At 42.3% G+C, this 24,129-nt stretch overlaps 2 long non-coding RNA genes across 4 annotated transcripts; one reads left to right on the forward strand and one right to left on the reverse strand.

Moving 5' to 3' along the window:
- Nucleotides 1-2,589: 2,589 nt before the first annotated feature.
- Nucleotides 2,590-13,681, reverse strand: LOC140621920 (uncharacterized). 2 transcript variants are annotated; one of them, XR_012021650.1, is made up of 3 exons: nt 13,114-13,681; nt 9,799-9,943; nt 2,590-3,033 (listed from the first exon to the last, which is right to left on the reverse strand). It is a non-coding gene; the product is annotated as an uncharacterized lncRNA (long non-coding RNA). The 2 variants fall into 2 exon arrangements; XR_012021649.1 differs by lacking the exon at nt 13,114-13,681 and having other exon boundaries at nt 9,799-10,013.
- LOC140621921 (uncharacterized) lies at nt 10,004-19,843 on the forward strand. Of its 2 annotated transcripts, none has more exons than XR_012021651.1 (3): nt 10,004-10,735; nt 18,400-18,465; nt 19,698-19,843. It is a non-coding gene; the product is annotated as an uncharacterized lncRNA (long non-coding RNA). The 2 variants fall into 2 exon arrangements; XR_012021652.1 differs by lacking the exon at nt 10,004-10,735 and adding an exon at nt 16,433-18,293.
- The last annotated feature ends 4,286 nt before the right edge of the window (nt 19,844-24,129 follow it).

Below are 24,129 nucleotides of genomic sequence, written 5' to 3' on the forward strand. Positions count from 1 at the left end.
GGGGAAAATTAACAAGGCAGGAAACCACAAATGTTGGAGAGGATGTGGAGAAAGGGGAACCCTCTTACACTGTTGGTGGGAATGTGAACTGGTGCAGCCTCTCTGGAAAACTTGGAGGTTGCTCAAAGAGTTAAAAATAGACCTGCCCTATGACCCAGCAATTGCACTGCTGGGGATTTACCCCAAAGATACAGATGCAGTGAACGCCGGGACACCTGCACCCCGATGTTTCTCGCAGCAATGTCCACAATAGCCAAACTGTGGAAAGAGCCTCGGTGTCCATCGGAAGATGAATGGATAAAGAAGATGTGGTTTATGTATACAATGGAATATTCCTCAGCTATTAGAAACGACAAATACCCACCATTTGCTTCGACATGGATGGACCTGGAGGGTATTATGCTGAGTGAAGTAAGTCAATCAGAGAAGGACAATCATTATATGTTCTCATTCATTTGGGGAATATAAATAATAGTGAAAGGGAATAGAAGGGAAGGGAGAAGAAATGGGTAGGAAATATCAGAAAGGGAGACAGAACATAAAGACTCCTGACTCTGGGAAACGAACTAGGGGTGGTGGAAGGGGAGGAGGGTGGGGGGTGGGGGTGAATGGGTGACGGGCACTGAGGAGGGCACTTGACGGGATGAGCACTGGGTGTTATTCTCTATGTTGGTAAATTGAACACCAATAAAAAATAAATTTATTAAAAAAAAAAGATTTTGTGCTTCAGAGTCTACAATGGCCCGTGAGCTCTCCCCTTAGGAAAAGACTGCAGGCCCATAACAAATAGGTGGTAAAGTCTTGGAGCTACAGAGCTCTAGACCTCAGCTGTTGTTTGATAAAAATATGCACAATCTTTGTGGCAACAACCGAGAACCATTGAAACTCTTCCCAAGATCTAAGAAATTTTAAAATGTCAATCGATCTGCAAGATGGCTTAGCAAGCTCGGAGCCCTGGGTCAGCAGATGGTGACAAGCTCCCAAATGCCAATTTGACCCCAGACTGACATATTTCTGTGCACGCTCCTGATTTCCATCTTACTTTCATTCAGGTCCATCTGTTTCGGAGGCAAGTTGTTCACTCAAGAAGTGGGCGCTATCTTTGTAATGCGGCAGAGGCACAGAGCAGCGGCCTCTGCAGGGATCTGTAGGCCCATTTCGCAGCATGAGTGGCAACTTGTGTAGGCAGGGTAGGGAAGGCAAAACGGACAGCAGTTGTCCAAGACCTCATCCAGAGCAATGGTGCCGGGCATATTCCAGGCACCAGTTTTTCAGCCTTGGCATCGCTATGGGCTATGACTATACTTGCTCAAGTGTTTCTGATTTTCTAAACACTAGGTGGTATTTTTCTGTAGTGAGCTTGGATGATCATGCAAAGGATAAATAATGTAGAAAACAGCTCAAGCAGTGAAAAGAAAGAAGGTGCTGAATACATAGGTACTGAATACAAGTAAAAAGAGTATGGGAGTTTAAACTTTAGCTTTGCAGGGTTGAGGACCAAGGTGATGCAGAAGCGTAGCATGCCTGTGTTTCAGAAGAATCCTTCTCCTTCATGACAGGCCCTGCCCCAAAGGCCAAGCATGGCAAGTGTTTTGGTGAGAAAGTGGTCTACTGGGTTTCTCCAGGAAGCAGCAAATCTAACTTCATCATGTCTTAGAAATTAAACTCAAACTTTCCTATAGTGCTTACTACAATGCCGATGGTTCGTTATCTACCGTTGCAAGAAAATCACTCTCAATCTGCTAGCCTAAAATGACAATATTTGTTGGCTGACTGTTTCTGTGGGTCAAGAACCTGGGCATGGTGAGGTTGTGTCCAGTGGCTCAGAGTCTCCGAGAGGTTGCAATCCGGGTCTTGGCATCAGCGGCAATGACCTCACAGCTCAACTGGGAAGCATCCTTCTGGGCTGCTGGTCTGAGGGCCTCAGATCCTCCACCCTCGGGCTTACAAAATGGCAGCTTGCTTCAGCACAGCAGACAAGCAAGAAGAACCAAAGAGAGATGGTGGAGACAGGAAGGAAGTCATAGTCTTTCAGCCTCATCTCAGGAGTGATACACCATCGTTTTTGGGACATTCTCTTTATTAGAAGCCAGTGATTGCCGGGCCCACCCGCAAGGGGAGAAGAGCAGCCAGGGAGGTAGGGATCCTTGGGAGCCATTTCAGAAGCGGCCTAACAGAGAAGCGGGTCAATATTTGACTGTGATTATTATGATTCCTTACCAGGTGCTATTTCGTGTAAGCTGAACATACAGCAAAGCAGAACAGTAAAAATAGTTCTTTCTTGAAAAATAGATTAAATTTTATTGAAATCATTTGTTGGACTTATTTGATAAATCTTCGATTATATCCTATTTCTTTCTCCTTCCTTTTCCTATTCCCTTACTACCCAGGGCAAGAGAAGGCCTTTAACCAGTGAATGTAAATTCTCCCTTGATTAGAGATATTCACTGTCCTTTGTAGTAGTGAGTTAAAATATTCAAAATCGAATTTGTCAAAATTGAGAAACACATCTGTGGAAAATAAGCAAGAAAGGAAAAAAAAAATCCTGCAACACTCAAAACATGATGATGACGGTACCTTTTGTTTGACTTTTTTTTTTTTTTTTTGAGATTTTATTTATTCAGTGCATACTATAGGTTAGTCTGGACACTAAGAGTTTTTGATAATCTTTTGTTTCACCCTTGCTAGAGCTCTGCAAGGTTAGGAAAGGCCTTATTTTCTAGATGAAGGAGTACAATCTCAGGAGAGTTAAGATGTGGTTAGCATCACAAGTGTTGTAACCCGGCCTAACTCCAGAGGCATTGTGTTCTACAGCTCCTCCACATTCTGGTTTGGGAATACACTTTCATACACAATTTCACGTGCAATTGGCTTCTTGACCATTTAAAAAAAACAAAAACAAATGCATTTAAAAATGTATGTAGCCCCAGTGTCAGACATGCTGTTTTCACAAGAACCTCCAAGGAGCCACTTCATGAAAAGCTCCTTTGCTCTTTCCTGGCATAGACTCTGCTCCTGGATGTCAGAGAATTTCTGCCAAAAAAAAAAAAAAAAAGCTTAATTAGTTATATAAATAAGCATATTACTCATTGGTAGGAAAAAACTCTCACAATCCTGGTTCTCTGCTACCACCATGGCAGAAAGAAAGGGCACCCAGAGGCCTCAGCCAAGCAGCTGTATCACCCTCAGGTTCCAGAGCATCACAGCAGCCACTGCACCTGCCTAAGGGAATGCACAGCGTCAGGAGAGGTGGGCGCAGCAGCCCCCCAAGTGGGGTATAGAACTCAGGAAGCTCCCCAGATATCTCCTCATGATTATGATATCAATTCCTTCAGTTATTTAGCCAGGAGTGGGATTGCTGGATCATACTGTAGCTCTAGTTTTAATTTTTTGAAGACTCTCCATACTATTGTGCATAGTGACTACATGAACTTACATGCCCACCAACGGTGTGCAAGCATTCTCTTTCTCTGCACCCTTGCCAGGCCTTCCTAGATCTCTTGTCTTTTTCATAATAGCCGTTCCAACAGGCATGAGATAACATCTCCTTGTGGTTTTGATTTGCATTTCCCTGGTAATTACTGGTGTTGAGCACATGTTCATATACCTGTTGGCCATTTGTATGTCTTCTTTAGGGAAATGTCTACTTAGTCTCTGTGCCCAGTTTTGAATTTAGTTATTTGGATTTTTTTGCTGTTGAGTTGTAGGAGCTCTTTATATGTTTTGTGTATTAAACCTTATCAGATAAATTATTTACAAATATTTTCACCCATTCTGTAGGTTACCTTTCCATTTGTTGATTATTTCCTGTGCTAAGCAGAAGCTTTTTACTTTCATGTAGTCCCACTTGTTTATTTTTGCTTTTGTTTCTTGTGCTTTAGTGTCAAGTCCAAAATATCATTGCCAGGGCATGTAAAAAAAATTTCCTTATATTTTCTTCTAGGAAATTTAGAGTTTCAGGTCTTATGTTTAAATCTAATCCATTGTGAGTTGACTTTGGACATGGTGTGATATAAGAGTTCAATTTCGTTCTTTTGCATGTGGATATCCAATTTTCTCAAATACCATTTATTGAAGAGACCATCCTTTTTCCATTATATTCTTGGTATCCTTGCCAAAGGTCAAATGGCCACATATGTGTGGGTTTATTCCTGGATTCTCTATTCTATTCCTTTGGTCTATATGTCTGTTCATATGCCAGCATTATATTGTTTTGATTACTGTAGCTTTGTAATATATTTTGAAATCAGGAAGTGTGATGCCTCCAGCTTTGTTCTTCTTCCTCTAAAACAATCTGGCTATTCCAGGTCTTCTGTGAATTTTAGGATTTTTTTTCCATCTCTGTAGGAATTTCCATTATGATTTTGATAGAATTGCATTGAATCTATAGAAGATTTTACAACTTTACATATTTTTAAATAAATTAGTTATACAAATCCTTTATTTTATATGTGTGTTGTAAATATTTTCATTTAGTTTGTCATTTTTTGACTTTGCCTATGTTGTATTTACAGCATCCAAAATTTTTATTTTATTTTTATGTAGTTAAATTCATCAATCTTTTATTGCATTTAATTTTAAGTCATAATTTGTAAGCTTTTTACTATACTCAGGTTATAGGAGAATTGACCTCTATTTTCTTCTGGTATATGTAATTTATTTATTTATTTATTTATTTATTTATTTATTTATTTATTTATTTATAACATTTAAATCTATTTGGAGTTTATTTTTATGTAAGGTTTGAGGAATGGATCTAATTTTATCTATTTTTCCAAATGACTACCTGATTGTATTGTCATTCATTAAAGAGATTATGGTTGCCCCTGTGATTTGAGAGACCTGTTTTGCATCTTTTTCTTTATTTTCAACTCCACTGTCCTGTCTGTTCACATGCCAGCCTTTCACTGTATAGGATTTGTATCATGTTTTACCGTCCAGTAGGCTTATTCCTCCTCCCACTCACCCCCACCCACTGAGTTAATTCTTCTGTGTTTTCCTGGCTTTCCTTGTGTGTTTATTTTTCTAACTAGCCTAGCTCCATTAAAAAGCTCCTTAGAATTTTTACTGGAATTGCATTACATGTGTAAGCTGACTTCCGGAGAAATGACATCTGGATCACATTGAGACATCCCAACCAGGATAAGAGATGTTATTCCGTTGGTTCAATTATTCCGCTGGAGACTTACTTTCCTCTTCTTATTTCCTTCTTTCCCTTCACTGCCTCATCTCCAAGGGGTACCATGTCTTCTCCATATACCTCTTTCTCTCCCACAAGTAATGCTTCTTCCAAGCTGCCCCCTCTGGTTCCACCCACTTGCCAGTGTCTTTTCCACAGCAGGACGAGGAACCTCCAGCTCCTAACTGGTGTTGAGTCATTTTGTGTGTATTGTTTCCCTTTCTCCTTCCGGGGGTGGTTTTGTCTGTAGTTCTTCTCAGCCCTCAGGTCCCTCTGCTCTCCTTTCTACTCTTTCTGGCCCCCTCTCTGCTCCTCTGCATTCAGAGGCTCTCAGCAGCGGCGAGTGGGTGTGGGAGCTCTGTGGGAATCTGCTGCCTTTTCCGTCTACGATCAGGTAATGCAAAGGTCGCAGCATTCCCTCTCTTCTGGTAGTGCCAAATGCATGAGTCCTTTTGAGTTTCATCTGTTTTCCTTATTGACTTCATGGTTGTTTGGGGAAGGAGGTTGCAAACCAGACCACCATTATTCTCCCAATCCTGAGGGCTGTATTTTAACAAGCTTGATATCTAGGCAAATCTAGGGGTAGATCTCACATCAGAAGATGTCATTTCCCATTAGATAACTTGAGTATGTTCATAGACTATGGTATAAAGAGAAATACAATTTCAACTCATGAAGAAATCTGTGCCCCAAAGGGAAAGGGGTTCGTTGGGAGGAAAGTTTGAGGGCAGAAAAGAGGGAACACAGTTCCCAGGGAACCTAGATTAGTGATTAAGAGGAAAAGAATTTTGGAAGGAAGAGTAAGCGAGAGTTCTAAAACATTGGGTGGAAATCTGATTTTGACTTAATTTGATTGCAGTCCCTGGGGCTTTGTTCCATTATAATATAATAATTTAGACATTCCAAGTTAGGTTGTGTTTCAATTAATGTGATAGTCTCAAGTAAATGGTACAGAAGAACTGAAGAGACCCCCCCCTCCCCGCCATGCCTTGGTTGTTCACGATAAAAAAGTATCTGACCTCTGAATTTGGGTCTGCTTGTCCCTGTCTGGGGGCTGCCATCACAAGATGACAGTGTATTTGGGGACTGGCTTATTGTGGCCTCTGAACTCAAAATATACAAGCAGACCATGGATTTATTTTTCTCCCACTTCTATTTTTAATTCTGCTTTGTGGGATTTCCCTTCTCTGCCCATGGAAGACGCCTTAGACAGACCCATACAGCTTTCTCGATGCTTCGGCTCACGTGACAAAGAAGGTCCATTGCTGGGCATTAAAAGTTCTGGTTAGACTGAACTCTTCAATTTCACATCTGGTGCAAAGCTGCTCCCAACCCCAGCTCTCATTGCTTCTCCGCATGTCCCCAGGACAGAAGCAGGGAAAACTTATTGGTAGAAATGGGACACATCTCCCCATGCTTGGTGCCATTGTGATCTACCTGTCCTGCACACATGGTTGGTCCCCCAGAGCTGGCACTCCCTTGGGAGGTGCCTCTGTGATGGTCTGGCAGTCCCACAGAGATCACAGATTTGTGATCTTCCCTCTGCTTTTGTCCTGATGTATACCCACAGCCTCCTGGTGATGGGACCGCTCACCACCGTACACTGCCCTATCAAGTGGGTGCTTCCAAACTGCTTGGCTTGACCATCTTCTCTACATCCTTGCCATTCAAGGGGGTCATGCACTGGGATCCCAAATGGGTCCCTTCTCTTTAGCTTCCATAGTATACTGCACCAGCCAGCTCTCTTTTTTGGAATTCTCAGGAGAGAAGCAGGCAATAGTCTCTATCTACAGGTACTCTCGAATTCCAAGAAACATACATTTAGCTCTTCCAGGACCACCACCCCCCACTTCATGTTTGCTCAGCATGTGGTGCATTGGCTGTAGGATGCCAATCTCCTACCCTTAATTATATATACTCTTTTCTGATATCTCTGCTGGAGCCTCCTTTCCTTACTTTGAGAAGGTGGTCAAGCACCCTACTTCCCTCTCATGATGGAGAATACATACTAATCTGCCCCTGGCTGGCAAATCTTGTTTTGGCTTATTGCCTTCAATAAACTCATTTCTTGGGGGATCCCTGGATGGCTCAGTGGTTTAGTGCCTGCCTTTGGCCCAGGGTGCGATGCTGGAGTCCCGGGATCAAGTCCCACATTGGGCTCCCGGCATGAAGCCTGCTTCTCCCTCTTCCTGTGTCTCTGCCTCTCTCTCTCTCTCTACGCCTATCATAAATAAATAAATAAATAAATAAATAAATAAATAAATAAATAAATCTTTAAAAAAACCAACTCATTTCTTTCCATATATGTATCTGTGTATGTAAAGATTACATATTTTATATTACATACATACATTATATTCTGTATTATAACATTATGTTATATTGTATTATATACATATAGATATGGAAGTTGCAGAGTGCACACAAATTGAATACATCATGCTAGATACATAGTTGGGTTGCTAGACTGGCTTTTCAACATTTTGTTCATCTTTTATTTTTTAAATATTTTATTTATTTATTTACAAGAGACACAGAGAGAGAGGCAGAGGGAGAAGTGGGGTCTGTGCAAGAAGCCTGTTGTGGAACCCGATTTCAGGACTCCGGGATCATGCCCTGAGCCAAAGGCAGATGCTCAACCCCTGAGCCACCCAGGCACCCTGCTCTTCAATCTTAATAGGTCCTGAAGGAATGTGTTTAGAACTTTATTCTGGAATGGGAGGGGCTTTCCGCCTATTTGTTTGAAGCCTCCGCCAGAATCCTGGACCAGGGGGAATGGTGTCAGCCATATTTAGTTACCAACACTTTCTACCATTTGTGATCATCTACTGTGTGCCAATTCCTATTCTAAATGCTTGAACTAATTTCATCCCGTTCCTGTAAGAGAATGTTTCTTTACTTCCTTTTACAGAGTAAGGTATAGGGGTTCAGAGAGGCAGAACATCTTGCCCAAGATCACACATCTGGTGAGGCCAAGCCTGGGTAGGACTGGAGGGCTGTCTGATTGCCAAGCCTGCATTCTGTGCCTCATCACGGCGTCAGATGGTTAGACAGCATCAGATGTGTCCACTAAACTAAAACAGGCCTCATTCTCCCGAAAGTGCTGATTAAAAAGTTCAGTTGGGATGTTGTGTTGGCTATCATGAACATCGGTGTGGATAACTCTATATTCCCTAGAAACCATGGAGATATTATCTACATCCCGTTTACAAATGCAACCCCAAGCAAAGACTGCAAACTACTGCTCCTTAGGGAGGAAAACTAGCCAATCCATCACTAGAGACCTGTTCAAATTTCTAGTGTCTTAGTGAATGTCGGGTTTTGACATAAAGCTATTTGTGCACATGAGGAAGATGTTGTTAGTGGCCTGTGCTGCATGCAGGGCTCTGTGCTAGGTGGGAAAACTGTTGAATGTATAGGTCTGTCATTCAAAGAGCAGACCCAGTCACCACCAAAGCTTGCTTAATTAATTAATTAATTTATTTATTTATTTATTTTGGACATGTAGCTACCCCTCTATTGGTCTTAAATAATTTTTTAACAAGTAATTATACTTACAATAGGAACAAAAGGAATTCTATTTCTGAATTTGCTATTTTGTGGATACATGCCAGTACTTGGTCTTTAGTTGAAACAGACATTTAGCTATAAACCACTGGCCAGAAAGATCCTAAATGATCAATTTCCCCTGTTATTTTAACTCCCTTGTCTCTCCTAACTGTACCACGCACATTTTTCCTCACTGACCTTCCAACACATTCCCAGCTTTCATGAGCTTTGTACTTCAGTTATTAAATTACAAAAGAAATGGGGCAAAAGGACTAAAATATATTTCTCAGAAATACAGCTGTGCTAGCAACGGGCGCCGCATGTGAAGTATGTCTCTTATCCCACTTCTCCTCATCACATTTCAGCAAATAAATCCGACTCTCTGTGGAACAATTTTGGTGTTAGCACAAAGTAATTCGAAACAGTGGGGGGTGGGAGACGCATAATTATGACCAGCAGAAGATGCGTTTGCAAAAGCCGTGCATGAAATGATTGAGTTAGGAAAAAGCTTTGCCAGAGGCCCAGAAAATCCTTCTGTTTCCCCCTAAATTACAAAGCATTTATTCTATTCTGTAGTGATTTACATGATAATTCCATAAAACTACTTTGCCTAAAATTATTCTGTCTGTTTGTCCTCCTCAGTAATAATATGTTAGGATTCATCTGGCTTATTTATTCATTCATTGGATAGAATAAGAGAGAGTTCCTACTCTGGTGGGCCACATAAAGGAGGTCATTATATTTCAAGTTAGCACGTGGATCAAGAGGGCTGCAGAGCAAGCATCATCGGGGAGGACCACATACCCCTGTCTGCATGGTCATGAGAAGCTTCCTGGACAAGGTGATGGCAAGGCCGAGTCCTAGGGGAGGAGCCGGCATTGTTGAGGGTGAGGTAGGACAAGGTATCCTGGGTGTAAGGGAGTGGCATGACCAAGGACCATAGATAGGCATGGCCAAGAACGTGGAAGATGGAGTCAAGAAGTATAAGGAACACAGTGGGTGGGTGTCTTAGTTGGCTTGGGCTACCATAGCAAAATACCATAAGCTGGGTGGCTTACACAGTGGCTTACACAGTGGCAATCTGTTTTCTCACAGTTCTGAAGACTGAAAGTCCAAGATGAAGGTGCCAGCAGGGTCAGTGTCTGGTGAGGTCCCTCTCCTTGGATTGCAGATGGCTGCCTTCTTACTACACCCTCACATGGCCATTCTGTGTTCCTATGGAGAGAGAGATTGAGATCTCTACACTCTCTAGTCCTCTTCTTAGAAGAACTCTAATCTCATCATGAAGGCCCCAACCTCATGACTTAATCTAATTATCTCACAAAGGCTCCATCTCTGGATACCATCATAGTGGGCTTAGGACTTCAGCATATGAATCTGGCAGGACACAGATCAGTTGATGACAGTGTGTATATTAGTCAGGGTTCTCCAGAGAAACAGGACACACACACACACACAGACACACACACCACACAGATTGAAAGACACAATGTGGGAGTTGGCAAGTCAAAATGTGTTGGACAAGCCAGCAAGCAGGAAATCCTGATATGAGTTGAGGTTGCAGTCTTGAGTGTGAATTCTGTGTGGCCGACCAGGTGGGCTGGAAACTCAGGCAAGGTTTCTACATTTGAGTCTTGAGGCCAAATTCCTTCTTATTCGGAAATCTTTCCTCTTCAGGGCTTCAACTGATTAGATGAGGCCCTTCCACATTATGTGGAGCAATCTGTATTTTTCAAAGCCCACCAATTTAAATTAATCATATCTAAACTATATCTTCACAGCAACATCTAGACTAGTGTTTGACTAAATAACTGGACACCATAGCCTAGCCAGGTTGACACATGAAACCCTCACGGTGAGCAGAATGGGATGAATCAAAGAGGGGTGAACATGAGAAATTAATGGTCTGGGGCTGGATTCCAGAAAAGCTGGCCTGTGCTAGCTAGTGAAACACCACTGCCTTATAGATCTGGGATCATAAACACAGATGCCTAAGGGACCAGACAGGTAAGACAAATGAATGATTTGAGACCTGCTTATATTTCTTATATACACACCAAACACATGAGAATATTCTATTTTATAAAGAAAGATGTGCTTTCAATTTCTTTTTTAGTAGAGCCCTTTTGATTTATCTCTCATTTTCTCTCTTTTGATAGGGACAAGGATACACAAAAATATCTCTGTTATAACCAAATGATGGTATAGGCAAGGATAAAAAATGGCAACTGTCACATGCCCTGATTCCTGTTGATGGAGGAGTATTGGAGGACACTTGATATGTTGGAGGGAATCTGCTTTCTAAGGGGGATGGCCAGGCCACTGGCCCAGCTCATGGTACACTGTGGACATGTGGAGCTAGTGTGGCCAGATGTTCTGATGTTTATGTGACATGTTCTAATTTTGAAACATCAAAATATCTTAAAAGACTCTGTAGCCAAACTCCTCTCCTGGAAATGCCAAGCCTTCTGCTGTTCATGATGAGACCATTTTCAGGTTTTAGGTAGTGTGCTTTCAGGCGAAGTGAATTCAGTATCTATCACTGAATAACAGATTATCTCCCAAATTTTGTGGCACAAAACAATATTTATAAGCTTGCAATTTCTATGGATCAGAAATTGGAGCATTTTAGGTGGGTGGTTCTGGCTCAGGACTTCTTACAGGTGCTAGTGAAGATGTCAGCTGAGAGAGGCTAGAGGAACCACTTCCAAGCTCACTCACGTGGCTGTTGGCAGGAGGCCTTACTTCCTCATTATGTGGACTTCTCCACGGGATTGCTGAGCATCCTTAGAACCTGGCAGCTGGCTTTCCTCAGTATGAGGAATGAGAGAGACCAGGATGGAAACCACAGTGCCTCTTATACTCTAACCTCAGAAGTGAAATCCCGTCATGTTTGCCATCTTCTCTTGACCGCATTGACCACCCTGGAACAATATGGGAGGAGACTACATAGCATGTGACTCTCAGAAGGCAAGGATCACTGGGGGCCATGCGTAAGGCTTACTACACAGTCGATTTGGGGTTGGTATGTGTGTATAGGATAGATTTGAGGTAGGGACCTTATTTAGGAGGATATTGGTTTGATAGAATGCTGATGAGGGCATATGGCAGTTAGAAAAAGGAAAAGAAAGTAAATTCACAAATACTTAAGGAATAAAATGTCTCTCAATTTTCCTGCCTTTGAGAATAACTGTGTGGGAACACAATGTATGGAGTTGTTGCAGTCATTTTGTGATGATGAGGTGACAAACGATTATGCTTGATGTGGTATGGTGGGCGGATGGACAGACCCTGGCTGCTTGATGACATTGCTGGGTCACCAATCACCCTTAAAATATCTCATCACATTAACAATAAAGACCTTAAGAATTTAAGCCACCATGAATGGGGCATTCTGTTATGGGCTGCTTTAAAAATACAGGGTGAGAGACAGAGGCATGAGTTCAAGCTCTGAGATTGAATGGTTTAGTGGAAAAACTATGAAGGTTTTCATTTCACAGATGATTAGATGGCAGTGATGCCAGAGGAAGTAAACATGATGGGAAGAAAGCAGATTCAGGGCCATGTGAGTCCTGTTGACCCTGGCCTGCTTGGGGGGGGTAACTGCACAAGAGGGACCAGCACGCTTCATTCACCTCTATATTCCTCGTGGTGAGCATCATGCTTCACATATGTGAGGCCTCTAATAAATGTGTGCTGAGGAAGTAAACAAGTGAGTGGTTGGAAGGACGATGAGGCCCACACAGAGGTAGCAGTCACAGGTCTATGAAAGAAAACCAGTTATCCGTGTTTGGTGACAGAGCCTCAGTGTAGATGGCATGTCACAGATCCTGGCAAAGCCTTTAATGGTGTATTAAAAAGTTAGACTGAGGGCACCTGGGTGGCTCAGTCGGTTGGGTGACCCACTCTTGATTTCAGCTCAGGTCATGATCTCAGGGTTGTGAGATCGAGCCCCATGACCGGCTCTGTGCTGGACCAGCTTGGGATTCTCTCGCTCGCCTTCTGCCTCTCTCCTACACTGCTCGTGTGAACACTCATGCTCTCTCTATATTTAAAAAAAAAAAAGGTAGACTGTATGGAGAGACATCACTGTGTATGAAATGGATCATTCTATGGGGATGTTCATTTCTTTCCCCTCTATGTACGTATTTCTTTACATGGTAAATTGCCTTTGAAGAAAATACTGTCTCCATTTTTGCAGAAGAAAATTATATAGAAGAGAAGAAAATTAAGTGAACAAAATCAAACCTGCCACATGGCACAGGGTTTTCAAGGATTCTCATTTAAGAACAAAGAGAAGGTGATGGTCTGTAGCCACGTGGTGCCTGCCATCCATGCTACGCGCTTGCCCATGTAAACCAAGTAGCCCAGAAGCCTCAAAGTACCTGTTGGTCAGCTATTTTCATTTGAAGAGTATCCCATGGGTCCTTCTTTCTTCTCCTTTAGACTTTGAAGTTTATTTCCGTTTTCTGGGCTGCCTTCAAATGATGACATGCCCTCGCAGAAGCACGCGCCATAAAGACAGAATATTTATGGTTGAGTCCTTTGCCCTCATTTTCAGTAGACACTAGAAATAGGGTTTCAGACGGAGACCCCATGAAGGAGCTCAGCCAGCAGCCACGGTGAGCAGCACTGCAGGCAGTGCTGGCTGGGAACAAATGAGGTTTGGCCCAGAAAGTGCCATGGGGTCTTGGCAGGGTCTTTGCACTAGAGTTGGTTTCCATGGCTTCATTCCACAGTCAGCCCTGGTTCCAGAACTTTACATGGTGCAAAAGCTTGGAGGGCCTGAGCCAAGAGCTCCGTGGAGGCTGTACAGACATCACTTATCCCCCCATGGTTCCTCTGGGTGGCCAGGCTCTCTGGTCTTCTAAGTCTACTTGGGGTGTGGGCATGTTTGAGGCCATCTAGGGTCCTGAATGATGGGACCAGACTGCCTTGCCATAGTTCCCTCTCTGTGTCTGCCAGCTTGGCTTGGAATTTGGAGTGCCCTTGGTGGGGAGGTTCTCCTTGTGCTCCTATGTCCTTGCTCCTGTCCCCATCCCTGACTCTACCACCAACCACAGGGAGGGAATCCTTCCCTAGTCTTGAGGAAATCTTTCTCCTCTCAGGATTGTTGGCTATTCTGTCTCTGGATTCCTCTCATGGCTTTGGAGCAAGCCTGAAGACCCCTCCTCACTATAGCCAGGGTGTGTTTGGCCTTTTCTCTGCTCTCCTCAGAACTGTGGCCCAGCCATCTGAGGCTCCAGAAGTCACTTAGCATTCCCCATTGATCTACCTGGTGGTTCCTCCTAGGGCATGTCTTGGCCTCAGTGGAGCCTGATGTGGGCCTAGTGGTTTGGGTTGCTTGTCTTGAAGGCCACACCAATTCTCATACCTGTTTTCAAGTATGAGACCAGCTTGGTGCCTTTCTCCCCTCTGGGTGGGTGGTCTTGACATCCCGTCAGCCTGGAGTGACTGCATTTCAACTGTTAATGTGGAAAATGGTGCTGATTTATAGCAGTAGCCCCAGAATTACTTGTTGGGGGTAGAGGGAAGGCTTAAAGGTAAACACTCATCTTTGGGACCTAAGTTATGATACATATCAAAACATTACACGTATTTCTTTTTTTCTTTCTTTTTCTTTTTTTTTTTTTTTAGATTTTATTTATTTGAGAGAGAGCAAGCACAAGCAGGAGAGGGGCAAAGGGAGAGGGAGAAGCAGACTCCTCACTGAGCAGGGAGCCCGATGCAGGACTCGATCCCAGGACTTTGAGATCATGACCTGAGCCGAAGGCAGATGCTTAACCTGAGTCACCCGGGGCCCCCATTGCATGTATTACTAACAGAGTCAATTGGGGAGAATGTGACTGAAGTATGAAGCCGAGGAGCTTGCCAACTCCTTCCCTCAAACTTGGACATGGCCTTAGAGAAACCCACCAAAGGAAACTCACTTATCTATGTCCCTGCATCTTCCCGGGCCAGCAGGGTGGCCTTCTTGTCACTGGACTGTCATGGTTTAGCACTGAAAGCCCTGTACCCCCCAAAACCTCTTGATCCCAGCAGGCAGGGTGGAGGGAAGGGGAGAGGGGGACAGGAAGCAAGTTGGTCATCGTAGACCCCTCAGCGGCCCTGGGCTCAGGACTAAATTGATCAAAGTGATGATTAGGATTTAGAGGCTTTCAGACACTGTCAATCAGCACCAAATTTCATTTTTAGCTTACATTCCTGACATGATATGGTATGGTTTCTTTTCATGAAATAATTGGATATTAGGAAAGTAATGTATGCATGCTCATAGGAAATCATCTAAACAGAACTGAAGAGTACATGTAGCAGTTAGAAGTCAGCCTCTCTGCTGACCTTCCCTGTTTTATATCTTCCAGCCAGGGACAGCCACATTCAATAGTTGCCAGGTGTTAGGCTACGAATATTCAATGCATACAGATGCCTCTTTATGCACAGTATAGGTGCATTGCAACTTCCTTTTTTAAATTTATTTTTTTGCCGCAACTCTATTGTGAAGTTCCACCTCTAAGAACACCTATACATTTTTTTATTTAGGTTTTTAAAAATGACTATAGTTTTCTTCCCACCAAAAACCAACGTCCAATTGGCTTCTAGTGGATGTTTAGCTTATGCTTAAGTTCCTGCGATTTTGAACAATCTGCAATAAATAAACTAGAAGCACATTTGTGCACACATACCTACTGGATAGATTGCTACAAGTGGGATGGCCATACCACGGGGTATGTACGTTTTCCACTCTGATAACTAAGAAATGTGCGTCACTACATTGCATCCATTTACACTCAGGTTCACAGTGTGTGTGAATGTCTACTTTCAAACTTTCTTATCATCTCTGGGTATTATCAAACTTCTCAACCTGAGAAGCAAAAGACTGCAATTTTATTTGCATTCTTTTAGTTCTAAACAGATCTGAACTTCAGTTATATGTGAATTGGACACTTGTCCAATTTTTGTGTGTAGGCACTAATATTTCCTATCCTCTGTCCATTTTTCCCCTTCTTTTTTGAAATTGGCATGTTTCTGCTTCTTAAGAGAAGTGTATAGTTTTTAGATAATTTCATTTGGTTTCTTCATCATGAATTGCCTTTTGTTGTTCCTTGAGGGTATTAACTATGTACATTTAAATATTTAAGTCTTGGTGCAGGTCAGGAGCAGCCAGCCTGCAGCTCATGGGATCTATTTCGCATTACCAAATTAGATTTGTAATATCTAAATGTTTTTCTCAGTGGAGCTGTTGCTGCAGGAAGTAGATAAAGAACAAGGGTCAATTTAAAAAGGAGATACTCTGGGGTGGGGTAAGTTTTTGAGGGAAGAGATGGTAATAGCAAAAATAGCAAAAATTGGGATAAGCATAACATAAAAAGCTAAGGCACTCTTAACCCTGTGGAATTCAACACTATGATCTGAATTCAAATTTCACCCCACCCCCACTTTTTGAAGTTTTAGGAAAATCATTGCATTTGTTTATGTCTCTTCATTTCTTTACCTATTAGGGTGTCACTTAATATTTCCTATTTAATCTAAATAGAACACAGTGCCATCAAAAAATTTCTAGAGTAGTTCAGGGAAAATGAGTATTTGCGTGATTTTTTTTTTTTTACTACAGACCAGCATTATAACTTTATGATAATGGAAACTGATTGCAAAATGATCAAAATTGAATCTATCAGCCCTAAAATCTTGGTTTTAATGGGATGTCAGTGGTTCTTACAGCATGGATTTCATCTAGTGCCTAAGACACTTTGTCTTTGATAAATATGAGCATCGCTCCAATTGTCAGCATTGCCCCCGCATCCACTCAGAGCTGAAGCAAGGCAGCTATGGGCACAGCTGCAATGTCAGCAAGGTTCAGATCTTCACCCAGAGAGTGACATAAATGCCAGGTTTCCCCAAAGACCTTGTTCTTTCATGTTCTGAGGAAGGTTTCTTGGTGTCCATGTTAGTTCTACTCACGAACTGGCCATCCTGGCTTTCCAAGGATTTGTCTACCCTCTCCTGTTGAGTGAGGTGATCCCTTCTGCTTGGCTGTTCCTTTCTTGTCTCCATGGGACCCCTGTGACTTCCCCTAAATGCTTGCTGTATGAAGTGCAGGCCCCTAAATGACTGTCCTGCTATTGGTTGCCCAATGTGGCCAAGAGCTCCATTTCTAAAGCACTCATCGCTGTTATAGACTTGTTTATTCATTTTTTCCCAGCCTTCCCTTTGGAGGATGCTGGTTAGAGAAGTTCCAGAGTCTATGTCCCTACCTAACAGATTATATCACAAAGCTCCCAGGACACAGATAAGCCACAGACGCTGATAGAATCTCGGAGGGATCCCTGAGTGGCTCAGCGGTTTAGCACCTGCCTTCAGCCCAGGACGTGATCCTGGAGTCCTGGGATAAAGTCCCACGTCAGGCTCCCTGCATGGAGCCTGCTTCTCCCTCTGCATGTGTCTCTGCCTCTCTCTCTCTATGTGTGTCTTTCATGAATAAATGAATAAAATCTTAAAATAAAAAAAAAAAGAATACCGGAGCCACCTCATCCTTGATGTATTCCCTACCCAGAGGAGCTGCACTCTCACTGCTGGCAGAGGGGGTGCCCTTAATTGTGTTATTATGGGCACGGCTTGACTAGAGTCCCAAGTCACACTTACATCTTCTTCCAGGAGGCCAGCCAAGTCTTCAGGCCCACTCTGGTCCACGTGGCTAAAACCCAAGGCTAGAGTCTCACTCTGTTTTCCTCTAGGTGACACCTTAAAGGAGGTACTGCTTAGCTCCCTTTCACCTCTTTTCTCACCTGTCTCTTGCTTCAGATTATTTTCCCCCTCTTTCTTTTCACTTTCTTTTCACTTTCTCTTTTTTCTTTCTTGCCTCTCTTCACCCTCTTAGCTTGGTCTCCTTGATTTCATTCCCTCTGTCTGATGTCTCCAACACTTGTGCTGGCTCTGTCTGTCCACTAGCCCTTAATACTGCCTTTCTCCAGAACACCTTTCTCCCATCCTCATTTCCTGTAGCTATACAAGGTCATTCTGGGCACTGTTATCTGGGTGGTTTTATTTATTTATTCATGAGAGACACACAGAGAGAAGCAGAGACATAGGCAGAGGGAGAAGTAGGCTCCCCATGGGGAGCTCGATACAGGACTCGATTCCAGGACCCCAGGATCACAACCTGAACAAAAGCCTCAACCACTGAGCCACCCAGGTGCCCCTGGCTAATTTAAATGATCAATTTGTATCAGTTAGCTTTTTCTGCATAACAAATCACCCCAAACTTGAAATAATAGCTATTTAACTCATTGTTCTTCTGACTGGTCATTTAGGCTGGGCTCAGCTGCGTGAGTTTCTGTGCACTTTTAAGTTTCTACTAATCTATGAGTTTCCTTTGATTTCCAGAATTTTTTATCCCTGGCCCTATTGGAGTTTTAGACCAGATAACTCTTCACAGGAGAGGCTGTCCTGTGCATCGTAGAACATGGAGCCGTCTGTACCTGTTAGATGCTGGTAGCAAATCCTCCTCCTCAGTGCAACAACCCAAACTGTCTCCAGACATGGCAAATGTCCCTTGGACATTTGAGAGGTGGGGACATTGTCCGTGGCTGAGAAGCACTAATCTAACACAATACCCAGAAGAGTGAGAGCCAACTGCATATTTAATGAAAGAATTTTTTTTTTTACTCCTGCAGATGCAAAACTTTTAGAAGCGTTTGACACTTACCAGACAGACCTTTAGTAAGTAGGTTCTTACAAGGGTGAGTATTTCAAGGAAAGTGGAAGGAAATAACCTTACAACTGTCTGACTTGGAGAAATGTTACACCTAGAAACATGTAGCTCCAACAGTAGACCCGATGCTCAACATCCCTTCTAAGCTTTTATTGAGACAGGATATCTACATTTCATTTTGTTGTCTACAGGAAGTGATCCATTGGCCAGTTTTGCCCTCTGCAAGACAGATCCATGTCTCTCTAGCAGCAATTTTAATTATAATAGAAGAATAGTCCATTCTGTAAGAGGCTTTAATTTTTGTGAAGTGTTTTATCACGAACAGTAGCGATGTGATTGTGAGAAAAAAGAGAAATATAACTATCATGTGTGAATTTGATTTGGGAAATATCTCATAATCTTTCAAAACATATAGAACAGATCAAACCTGTTGTGATACAAATTGGAAAAAATTACTTTCCAACATACGAAGACATGCCTTTACAAAAGTATCAGGGGTTGGTACACATATAGATAGGCTCCAAAATTAGTATTTGTCAAAGCATAATTGATTCTGGCATTTAGATGTCCTCTAATTCATCTCTATTGATCATTGTTTCCTTGCTCATCTGAGAAACAGGTATCTTTTTTCTTTGTCATTGTACCAGGTTATGCTCATATGCAATATGAATAAGGCATTGAGGAGGACTTCTGAAACACCCAGTGTCACCCCATCACATTTCATTTTTCTTGTCAGAAAATTAGTTTGCTCCATGCGGTAACTCAAAGTCATTCAACCTAGTCTCAGAAAAGCTGTCATTCATCTAGTTGCCAGACTAGAAAGAGAAGGATTTCAGTCAAAGATGAGTTCAGGGAAGAAGCAGATGAATATCATTATGGGACTCCCTATGTGATGTGTCCGCCATATTGCCAATGAAATAGTAACCCCTTTCAGCAAGAACTGCTCACCACCCATGCACATGAAGAAGCACATTTTTCCCCCCATTTCTACTTTTTAGAGACTAATGGGTCAGTGATGTTCACCTCTATGAGAGGTACTGAACAGCCTCATCATTCCTTTGACAAATGTTGTAATGCTGATGCTTCCTATATGCTATGGACTGAATTATGGCCCCCACCAAAATGCATATGCAGAAACCCGAACCTCCAGCACCTCAGAATGTGACTGTACTTGGAAATAAGGTCTTTACAGAGATAACTAAGTTAAAAATGAGATCATCTGAGTGGGCCCTAATCTAATATGACTGGCTTTCTTTTAAGAAGAGAAGATTAAGTATGCGGACATACACAGAGGGAAGATTATGTGAAGACACAGGGAAGAGAGGCTTCAGAAGAAACCAACCCAACCAGCACCCTGATCTTGGACTTCTCACCCCTAGAATTGTAAGAATATAAACTTCTGTTGTTGAAACCACCAAGTCTGTGGTACTTTACTATGGCAGCTTGAACAAACTCACATGCTATTTTCCAAGACTGTTGCACGGTTGTGTGATATAGATTTGAGTTTCTTAGAATGGCCCTCCCAGTCTTTTCTGCTGCTTCCTGGCCAAGTACACAAATTGAAAATCAGAACAAAGATAATGAAGGGCATCTCCATGGAGGCATTTATATCTATATCCTTACATCTATGACTGGTCTGTAACTGACTTCTACATTGCCTACAATCATAATTTTCATTATTTGTTAAATTGTACCTACAGTGGAACTAGACTAGACACATGGTTTCTGGTCCAAGAACTTCATTATTTCAAAATTGTGAACATGATGATTGATTCCATTTCAATCATAAAAATATACGCGAGATCCTGAATCAGAGTCATTTTTAAAATGAACTCACTTAGAATCTTTTTTTAAAAAAAACTTTATTACCCAATTTTTGGGAAAAAAATATAAAAGATATTCCAGCACCGTAGTTCACTTTGTCTGTAATGCAGGAGGTACCACTTACGGTTCTTCAAAAGCAGACAATGTGGCTGGTGATGTTAAAAGCCTCAGTGTTCTATAAATAGAAATAAATTATAGAATCAGAATGGTGGTCAAATGACCTTTTTTTCAGAGATGAGAAAACTGGAAGAGACATAAAATGAAGGCTACCAAGATTATTTCTTCTCCCAAATATCTTTCCTATAATCTAAAATTTGGAAGGAAAAAATTTTTTCTCAATATCCTTTAAACATTTGTTTAATTTCATACAAAACTCTTCACATCCACAAAAGATACCCAGGAAGAGTAGAGGTAAATATAGATTTACACACATTGTTTGAGTTATTAAGATGATTGAAATTTGGCCTCGCCCACCCAGGTTTATTGAGAAATAAATGACATACACTGTGTAAGTTTAAGGCATACAGGATAATGGTTTGATTTACAGATATTATGAAATGATCACACAATAAATTCAGTTAACATGTCTTCTCATATATATATATATATATATATACACACACAATAAAAAGAAAGGAACATTTTCTTCTTGTGATTAGAACTCTTAGGATTAAAAAAAAAAGAACTCTTAGGATTTACTCATTTAACAACTTTTAATAAATCTCACAGCAGGGTTAGCTATAAGCATCATGTTGTACATGACATCCCTAATACTTATTTACCTTCTACCTAAAATCTGTACCTTTCACACCCTTCCTCCAATTTCCTCTCCCACCATCCTTCAAGTTTGGTAACTACATACAGTCTGATCTCTTTTTCTTTGGTTGGTTTATATATTTATTTGGATTCCACACATAAGTGAGAACAGAACTTTCTCTGTCTGACTTATTTCACTTAGAATAATCGCTTCAAGTTCCATCCATGTTATTGAAAATGGTCAGATTTTCTTTTTTTTTTAATGACTGAATAGTATTCCATTGGCTATACATACCACAGCTTCTCTATCCATTTATCCATTGGTGGACACAGGTTGTCTCCATGTCTTGGCTTTTGTAAATAATGCTGCTATGACCGTGGAGGTACAGATATCTTTTCAAGTTAGCGTTTTCATTTCTTTTGGATATATTCCCAAAAGTGGAATTACTGGATCATATTGTAGTTCTACGTTAAATTTTTGAGCATCCTCAGTAGTGTTTTCCACAGTGGCTACATGAATTTTCAATCCCACCAACAATGCACAAGGATTTCCTTTGCTCCACATTCTTGCCCACATTTATCTCTCGTCTTCTTGGTGATGGCCATTCTAATTCACATGAGATGATATCTCTGTGTAGTTTTAATTTGCATTGTCTTAATGACCACTGATGCTGAGAATCTTCTCCTGTATTTGTTGGCCATTTATATATCTTCTCTGGAGATATATTTATTTGGGTCTTTTACCCATTTTAATTGGGTTATTTGTTTTTTTGCTATTGAGTTGTATGAGTTCTTCATGTATTGTGGATATTAATCCCTTATCAGATATTTGATAATAAACCCATCCCATGGGTTGTCTTTTTCACCTTGTTGGTGGTTTCCTTTGCTGTGCAAAGGCTTTTAAGTTTGATATAGTCCCATGTGTTTACTTCTTATTTTGTTACTTATGCTTCCTTATGTTGGTAACTACACGTTTGAGTAATCGGGCTCTTCTTCTAGACTTTGTAGGTTTACTTTGGCAGAGATAGTTCTTCACTAATTGTGCAGTTTGGGTGTTTGGGTGTGTTTGCTGGTAATTTCCTTGGCCAGATGGGCATTGCTATTATGGTCTATTTTGGGGTGAGGCAACTGAGCTCCAAGGATAGGGTGGGGGTGTGCCTCTGGCTGAGAACCACTGGACAGGACTGCTGGCTTTGTTTCCTACCCAAGGCAGGCAGTAGGATGGGCTCTGTAGTTGCCTAGATTCTCTGGTCAGGCTTATTCAGTAGTAGGTAGGGCTATGAATTAGTTTCCCTGCCCTGGCAGGGCAGCAGGACAGGACACAGAGTCTGTATAACTCATTGTTGGAGGACCTGATTCAGGCCAGAATGTGCACTGAATTCTGTGGTCAGATGAGGCCACCAGTTTTGCTATGCAAATAGCAGAGCTGTGGGCTATGCTCTCTGTTCAAGCACCTCCATATGTATGGCTATTGAATTAGCTATACAGCTTGAGGTGGTCTGGTTAGGTGCTCAAATTAGACAGCCTGGAGGCTATATTCAGCATGAACCAGGCTATGGGTGAGATTCTCTGCTGCATACAGTGGGAGAAGCAACCATAAAGCTGGTAAGGCTCTTGGTTCACTGTCTTAACCCAAGCTGACCTGCACCCCAAGTTCTCAGACAGAACAGGGCTACTGGCTATGCTCTGCGCACTGTCAGCTCTGTTCACCTGCCTGTTGGCTTGAGTGCTCCTGGACCACACAGGCTTTCTGGTCAAATGGGTCCAGAAGACACTCTTCATAGCAGGCAGGGCTGTGTCTCAGCTCCATTGCCTGGGCAGGAGGTAGAGGGGCAACTCCAGACTACTCCCCAATTCTCTGATTGGTGAGGCTGGGAGCTACCTCAGTCTTGGCTGTGAATTAGTCCCCCTGCCTGTGTTTAGCATGGGCACACTGGATACCTGTTCCTGGCTTTGGTATGGGGGCAATCAGCTCTGCCCACCTCTCTGCTCAAGCCCCACTGAGCTGCACTGCTTCCAGGAGTCATCACCAGCCTGTCTGATCAGAGGCTGCTGGAAGGCACTCTCCATGGCAGGTGGGGATGAGTCAGCTGTTTGCCTGGCTGTGGGCAAACCTGGATTTAGGGCCAGCAAAACCCCTCATTTGTGGACCTGAATGAGGCAGATCCGCACCTTGCTGAGCTTCCTGGTCGGAGTTTGCCCCTAACTTGGTTCTGCAGATGTTTGAGATTACTGTTTGAGCACTGCAGAATGGGTCTGCCAAGATCTGTGTGCTGGTTGTTGCAAGTTCTTCTCCCTTTCTCTCATCACACTCAGATCCCCAGTGGTTGAGTTCTACAGATTCCCCTGAGCCCATGGTAGGAGAACAGACTAGGGATTTCTGCATAGTGATCTAAAATGCAGGGTCGGAGGGAGAACTGGTTGTCCCCCTGGGTTCTCTTTACCCTCTAGAGGAACTGGAGGCTCAGTGGGGAGACCTCTCTGCCTGTTTTTGGGCTGACCTGGGAGACAGGCAACGTGATCAGCAGGTAGCCATTTCTCCTCCCTTCTAATAGTCTGGGCTTGGTATCTGTGGTGCAGGGGGCAGCCTCACCATCTGTGGCTGCAGACTTCAGCCTCATCCCATGTTCTCACAGGAGTCTCACAATGATGTCTTATTCTTGAATAGTTGTTAGTTTGTGTGTGTTGGGGTGGAGGTGGAGACAAAGTCAGGGACACCCTATATCACCATCTTAGAATCTTGATGAGATGACAGTGATGCAAAAGTTGGGGGGAAATCTCATTGTGTTCAGAATTTTTTGGATTAGTTTTATTTGTTTAAGGCAGAGGGAAGCTCTGTTTTTTTTACACATTGGGATTAGGTTAAACACCAGAATCTCTTTGGAATTAAAAAAAAAAAAACCTGAAATAGGTTACCTGAGAAATAATGAGATATCTTCCTCTGAAGAACTTGGAAAAAAATTGTCTGATTCTTTTCTATCAAAGATTTGTGGTTGTGTTTCTTCCTTGGGCTGTTCATGCCCCAGAGACCCTACTAAATTTTTGTCAATATAAGAAAAAGGTGAATTATTACTTCAAAGATGCTACAGGCCTTTAGTAAGCAATGTCTTTG

Source organism: Canis lupus, chromosome 31 (assembly GCF_048164855.1).
Source record: "Canis lupus baileyi chromosome 31, mCanLup2.hap1, whole genome shotgun sequence".
Classification (NCBI taxonomy): Eukaryota; Metazoa; Chordata; class Mammalia; order Carnivora; family Canidae; genus Canis; species Canis lupus.